Source organism: Carya illinoinensis, chromosome 1 (assembly GCF_018687715.1).
Source record: "Carya illinoinensis cultivar Pawnee chromosome 1, C.illinoinensisPawnee_v1, whole genome shotgun sequence".
In the NCBI taxonomy this organism is placed as follows: domain Eukaryota; kingdom Viridiplantae; phylum Streptophyta; class Magnoliopsida; order Fagales; family Juglandaceae; genus Carya; species Carya illinoinensis.
In genome coordinates this window covers 44,833,363-44,841,248 of record NC_056752.1, presented here as the reverse complement: position 1 = coordinate 44,841,248, position 7,886 = coordinate 44,833,363, and positions in this window count along the sequence as shown.

Sequence of the window (7,886 nt, the reverse complement as noted above, 5' to 3'; positions counted from 1 at the left end):
GTCTGAGGTCAGACAATGGCGAAGAGTACATCGACGGAGGGTTCAAAGAATTATGTGCTGCAAATGGGATTAGATTTCAGAAGACTATTCCCGGGACACCGCAGCAGAATGGCGTAGCTGAATGTATGAACAGAATTCTCAACGAACGTGCCAGAAGTATGAGGCTGAATTCAGGATTGCCTGAATGTTTTTGGGCTGATGCAGTTAACACCGCAACCTATTTGATTAACCAGAGACCTTCAGTTCCCTTAAAGTTCGATCTACAAGAGGAAGTCTGGAGCGGAAAAAAGGTAAATCTTTCTCATTTGAAAGTGTTTGGCTGTGTATCATATGTTCACATAGATTCTACTGATCGTAACAAGTTAGAAGCCAAATCTAGAAAATGTTTTTTCATCGGTTATGGTGATGAAGAATTTGGCTATCGATTTTGGGATGATAAAAATCGCAAAATCATCAGAAGTAGAAATGTGATATTTAATGAGCAGATTCTATACAAAGCTAAGTCACAAGCTGAACCTGAAGAGCAGCCAAAGAAACCTGAGGTCGTTGACTTTGATGTTACTCGAGTCAACACTGATCAGAACGAGGATCAAGAGAATGTTGATACACAGATCGAACAAAGTACACCACTCACTGTTATTCGAAGATCTTCAAGGACAATCAGGCCACCACAACGGTTCTCACCATCTCTACACTACATCTTGCTAACAGATAATGGTGAACCGAAAAGTTATGATGAAACTCTAGGAATTGAAGATTCAATCAAGTGGGAGAAAGCCATGCAAGATGAGATGGAGTCTCTGATGTCAAATCAGACACGGGAGCTAACTAAGCTTCTAAAAGGCAAGAAGGCTTTGCACAACAAATGGGTGTACAAAATTAAGGAAGAGCACAATGATAGCAAGCGCTACAAAGCCAGAATGGTCGTGAAGGGGTTTCAACAAAAAGAAGGTGTCGACTACACAGACATTTTCTCCCCAGTTGTAAAATTGACCACGATTAGGCTAGTGTTGGCAATTGTGGCTGCAGAGAATCTACATCTTGAACAGTTAGATGTGAAGACTGCATTCCTTCATGGTGATTTGGAGGAAGACATCTATATGCACCGGCCACAAGGATTCTCAATAAAGGGAAAAGAGAATCTAGTTTGCAAACTGAAGAAGAACTTGTATGGCTTAAAACAAGCTCCACAACAATGGTACCGAAAGTTTGATAACTTCATGTGCAGTAATGGATTTACAAGACTGCAGGCTGACCATTGTTGCTATATGAAGAATTTTGACAACTCTTATATTATCCTACTGTTGTATGTGGATGATATGCTCGTTGCAGGATCAAGCATCGAGGAGATCAATAAACTGAAAAAGCAGTTGTCAAAGCGGTTTGAGATGAAGGATTTGGGTGCTACAAAACAAATCCTTGGTATGAAAATTATTAGAGACAGGGCTAATGATACTCTTAAGCTCTCGCGGGAAGAGTATATGAGGAAGGTGCTCAGAAGGTTTAACATGGATAAGGCGAAACCAGTGAGCACACCCTTAGCTAGTCACTTTCGACTAACTAAGGATCAGTCGCCAAAGACGGAGGAAGAGCAAGAATGCATGAACAGAATATCCTATGCATCTGCTATTGGTAGTTTTATGTACGCCATGGTCTGTACAAGGCCAGATATTGCACAAGCAGTGGGAGCTGTGAGCAGGTACATGAGTAATCCAAGAAAGCAGCATTGGGAAGCAGTCAAGTGGATTTTAAGATATCTACAAGGCTCTTCAGATACGTCACTATGCTTTACAAAAGCAGGTTTAAAACTACAGGGATATGTAGATGTTGATTTAGTAGGTGACATTGACAGCAGAAAAAGTACTACTAGATTTGTGTATACGCTGGGTGGTACAGCTGTATCGTGGGCTTCTAAGTTATAGAAGATTGTTACTCTCTCAACTACAGAAGCGGAATACGTTGCTATAACTGAAACAGAGAAGGAAATGGTTTGGTTGCAGTCATTCTTGGACAAATTGGGAAAGAAGAATGAAAAAGGTATTCTGCATAGTGATAGTCAGAGTGCTATTTTTCTTGCAAAGAATCCAGCCTTTCATTCCAGAACGAAACACATACAGTTGCGATATCATTTTATCCGATCTCTTCTCGATAGTGGACAGCTGATACTTGAGAAGATTCGAGGAGCAGAGAACCCAGCAGACATGTTTACAAAAGTAGTTACTGCTGACAAACTGAAGGTGTGTGTAGCTTTAGTTGGCCTCCATATTTAAAGACATGACTTGAAGTTGCTGTAATGATCGCTATGAAGATATATAGACTCATTTGTCTCCAAGTGGGAGATTGTTATGAGTAGAGACAAAATGGTGAACAGTGAGTCATGCACCGTTTCTTTCTTTGGCATATTAGGCGCCACTTGCAGACACGCACAGTGTCTGCAGCAAGTGACGCCTCAGACTCTTGCGTAAATCACTGCACTAAAAAAAAATTGTAAGCTGCTTTCTCCTATAAATAGGAGAGAGCTCAGTTGAGGTGTGTGCAGACAAGTGTAGAGAGAAAATAGATAGTGTGTGCTGCGTGTAGTGTGTGTGGAGAAGAAAGAAGAGAGTTTGAAGAGTGGGTGAGCAGAGAGACTTTTGTAAAAATTGTTTCATAGTGAAGTTACAGCAGTTGTGGACGTAAGCAATTGCCAAACCACGTTAAATTTTGTCTCCCATTTTCTTTAAAATCATCTCTGTCTCCGACCAGCTCCCAACAGGTTTTCCTAGGGATCTAAACCATACCTTTATAACTTTAATCCCAAAGAAAAATAATCCTTCTAGAGTGGCTGATTTTAGGCCTATTAGTCTTTGTAATGTCCTTTATAAGGTATTATCAAAAGTCATTACAAATAGATATAAAAAAATTCTGCATATGATCATTTCTGATACTCAGTGTGCTTTTGTCCCCGGGAGACAAATTACGGATAATATTCTAGTTGCATATGAGATATTACATTATCTTCGCAATAAAAGAGTGGGTCGAAAAGGCTATATGTCTCTCAAATTAGACATGAGTAAAGCGTATAATAAAGTTGAGTGTGGTTTCTTGAGGGGGATGATGAATGCTCTTGATTTTGCCCAAAAATGGATTGAGCTGGTTATGCAATGTGTGTCAACAGTCTCTTTTTCTGTTCTTGTGAATGGCAGTCCAAAAGGCCCCGTTTGCCCATCGAGAGACATTAGGCAAGGGGATCCCTTATCTCTTTACCTTTTTCTTCTGTGTACTGAAGGTTTGATTAGTTTATTGAAAAGAAATGCTAGTGCAGGTATGGTGGAAGGGGTGAGAATTTGTAGAGGGGCTCCTCAGGTGAACCACCTATTATTTGCTGATGATAGTGTGATTTTTTGTCAAGTTGATGTCTCCACTAATGCTAAAATTTTATCTCTACTGGATATATATGAGAAAGCTTCAAGGCAGTGTATTAATAAAGAGAAGACTTCGATGGTTTTTAGTAGAAATGTGCAAGACGAAGTGAAAGCAAATATTATAGTAATGTGGGGTGGAAGTAATACTTAGCAATTTGAGAAGTATTTGGGATTGCCGCCCATGGTTGGGAGATCTAAACAAAAAGCTTTTACTGGTATAAAGCAAAGATTATGGTAGAAAATTCAGATGTGGAAATGTAATATGCTATCTCAAGGGGGTAAGGAAATTCTATTAAAAGCAGTAGCTATGTCAATCCCAACATATGCAATGAACTGTTTCTTATTTCCTAAAACTTTATGTCATAAAATGGAAATGATGATGACTAGATTTTGGTGGGGTAATCAATCTCAGGAGAGGAAAATACATTGGGTGGGATGACAGAAATTGAGTGTATCCAAATATAAATGTGGTTGGGCCTTCAAAAACTTGTATGACTTCAATATGACCCTCTTAGCTAAACAAGGCTGGCGGTTACTCACTAATTGCGATTCTCTTTTATATAAGATTTTCAAAACTCGGTATTTTCCAAATGGCTCTTTGTTTGATGTTAAGATTGGATTCAACTCATCATATGTGTGGAAAGGCATCCATAGTGCCTTGCCTTTGTTGAAATCTGGATGTGTCAGGAGATTGGATAACAGGGTGGAAACAAATGTGTTTAAAGATCATTAGATTCCTGGAATCCAGCCAACTATTTTACAAGGTGAAATGGTTGGTCATCCTCAGGAAAATCTGAAAAGTCTTGGATCTAATGGACAGTGTTTTTGGTTGGTGGAATGTTGATGCATTAAGAGTTCTCTTCAATCCAAGAGTTGTATCTTAGATTTTAAAGATTAATGTGGCTCCCAGTCATGAAAATTCTTGGTATTGGTTAGCTGAAAAAAGTGGGCACCACTTAATTTGTAGCGAGTATAAAAAACTTCAATATGTAATCGCCCAAAATGAAGGGGAAGGGTCTCGGGTTCAACTACTTGCTCCCTTTTGGAAGTGCCTGTGGAAACTGAAAATTCCTTTAAAGATGAAGATTTTTGTATGGAAAGCTTTTTTGGATATCCTACCTACGTATCAAAATCTAATGAGGAAACAAATTCTGGAGAATGATGTTTGTTTGCTTTGTCACCAATGTAGAGAGGATGCAGCACATGCTTTATTTTATTGTAGTACTATCTACTCATTATGTGTCCAGTTTCAACCTTTGTTGGGGGAGATAGGCCTTGGGAAATCTTTTGGAGAGATTATGCTGCTTGAAGTAAAGGATAGAGGTAATGAGGAAGAGGTCATGAGATTTATAGCAATAACTTGGGGCTTTTGGTATAGAAGAAACAAATTTATTTATGATAATATCACTCTCTAGTTTTCTTCTGTAATCTCTACAGCCTTGTCTATGCAATCTAAATTTAAACAAGTTCAGATTCTTGAGAGCAGCAATCGAGAAATTCAAAGGGTGCTAAACTGGAAACCTCCTCTAGAGGGCAGCTTGAAAATGAACGTGGATGGTGCTACCTTTGGTGAGATCGATAAAGCTGGAGTTGGAGTGGTTTTAAGAGACCATAAGGGCAATGTTCTAGTGGCTTGCAGCAAGATAGAGCATGCTGTACCTAAGAATTTATAAAAGCTACGGCATTGTTGCCGAGACTTCAGTTCAGGATGCAGTGGGATATATCCAAGATGCTGATGGAAACTGATTGTTTGGTATTAGTGAAAGCCTTAAATTCCTCTTCTGAATGTTTAACTAATTTTGCCTATGTCCTAGATGAGATACGAAGACATAGAACTTATTTCTAGGAAGTTTCAATTGTGCATGTAAGTAGGCAAAGAAAGAATGTTGGGCATGGTTTAGCAAAGTTTGCTAGGAATGTTGAAGATGTAAGTATCTGGTAGGATGGATGTCCTTCGTTTGTTTTTCAAGCAGTATGGCTTGATAAACATATTAATGTAAGAACTTGATTTATAATGAGATGAGATAATAATAATAATAATAATAATAATAATCCACAATGACCGAGTCAAACTTTGAATGGAACAGATGTGAAATAACAAAAAATCTGGGATGATTGGCTCCCACCATGGTCCAATCCCCTTTGGCTGCCTTAATTTTGTGGGGCTTTGCTACATACAGTTGGCAAATGTAGTCAGCGTGCAGTCGGCTGTACGGAATGAATAAAAAAAATTATAAAAAAGTTATAAAAATAATTTTTTTTTTCATGTAGGTCTTGTATTAATTCACTTTTTTCTTCACGCACGCCGACTGTATTTTCCGATTGCAAAAAATATTTCTCATTTTGTGGAGAAAAAGCTTATTGTTTTGGCCCATCCGTTAGCATCGTCAACGACTCAACATGTTGAAAAATAGGCACCATATATACACGTAAGTTACGTAACCTGCAGATCGTTGACGTTGAAATTTGAGAATGTGGATGCAGAACAACAGTACGGGGATTTCTGCCAACCGATGTAGAGTGAAAAGAGAATGCACCATGAGTTCATAACATTAAAATTATGAAGAAAAAAACATAAAAATTGATGTTGTTGATTTTGATATTGTTTGCTGAAAAATACTTTTGGTATAAAAAAATTTTATAAAATAAACTTATAAATTAATAAATTATAAAATAGATATAACAAATAAGAAAAAATTATATTAATTTATAAATTTATTTTTATGAAATATATTTACTATCTCCTCTTATTTTTAATCTATTGTCCTTTCGCCGCCATTGTTGATAAATTGAACAAACCACATGTATCACTGATGAGAAATGATTTGTGCAGTCGGGAAACGCAGTCGGCGTGCAGTCGGCTGTAAAAAAAAAATTAATACAGGACCTACATGAAAAAAAAAAATTATTTTTATAACTTTTTATAATTCATGCAGGTCCCCCTGAATATAAAATAATTTTTTTATAATTTTTTTTTATTCATTCCGTACAGCCGACTGCACGCCGACTGCGTTTCCCGACTGCGTGTAGCAAAGCCCATCACTGATTCTTTCCCCCCATCACTGTCATGATCACCGCCGACTTGTACTGAGCCATCTCTTATGGAGCACTTTACAAAGAATTAAAAAGGGAAATTATTTAGGTTGTGTTTGGTCGGTCAACTAAATACAATTTATCTCAAATAAATTATTATTAAAATTTATTATTTTTTTAACTTTTTTTAAAAATATCAAACTTATCTTAACCTATTCAATATATTTCAACTTAAAAAATTAAATCATTTCTATATAAAAAAATTAAACCCATCTTAATAAAACTTACAAAATATTATTATTCATAACTTAACTTATCTCAACGTAATTAGATTTCAGATTTTCTTAAAAGCTGAATTTTGATCCACAGATATTACTACTCCCTTCCTTCCTAACGAGTGTAGTGGTGTGACGATGTGGTATTTGATGGAAGGTGTTATGCTTCTCCAGAAGTACAAGAAGTACTTATTTTAGTGATCAAAACAATAACAAAAAGAACCACTTTAGAAATTCCAAATATTAAACTACAGTACAGTACACTTTATTTAGTTATTAATTATTTTATAATTTATGCGTTTTTCAAATGCATAAACACGTGGTACCATTTTACTGGATAGTCACACGGTCTTCATCTATGAGTAAAGAAAAGTAAGCAGGAAGGAAATGGAGGTGCAGGAGGACTCGAGAAGTAGAGACGAGAAATGGAGGGTGACACGTGACAGGCACGCGGGGTCAGTATCTCAGGCGGACATCAAGGCTTTGAATGCGTCAAGTAAAGTCATTGTTTAGGCAATTATTCTTCGACAGTTTCCACTGGGTCCATGTCCTGAAGTGGTCCATCTCATTACCTTGTTCTTTTTTATTTCTTTTTTTCTTTTTTTTTTTAAAGGTTTTATTGCTGTAATTACCATCTCCTCCATCCATTTTCTCGTTCGTCTATATCATGTCGTGCACTTCTTTGATGAATATATATAATATTTATTCATTTTAAAAAAAGTTTTAAATACGAAACATTTCCCTCTATTTATGATTATTATTTTCCCAATAATGAAAAAAAAAACTATTAATCTTACGTACTATATACACTCATTTAGCTCCTACTTTTAATTATTTCTAATTTGAACTCTCTGTAATTTTATTAGTTAATTTTGATGTTTGTTAAGATATAAAAAATTATATTTCCTCTCATTTTAGTAAATTAATTTTCAATATGCATAGGACTCCAAAGTTCATATGCTTTTGTGCTATCTTTTATATCAAAAGTATATTGTTAAAAGACTTAAATTTAATTAAAAATAATATTTGTAATTGTAGAATACGCAAGCACTACGTAATTCATTTTAAAATGTGAATAAATACCAGACTCATATAATTTTTTTTAATAGTAAACTTTACTCTTTTTTAAAATAATTATATAGTATTTACAGACTCTATAATTATATGTAGTATT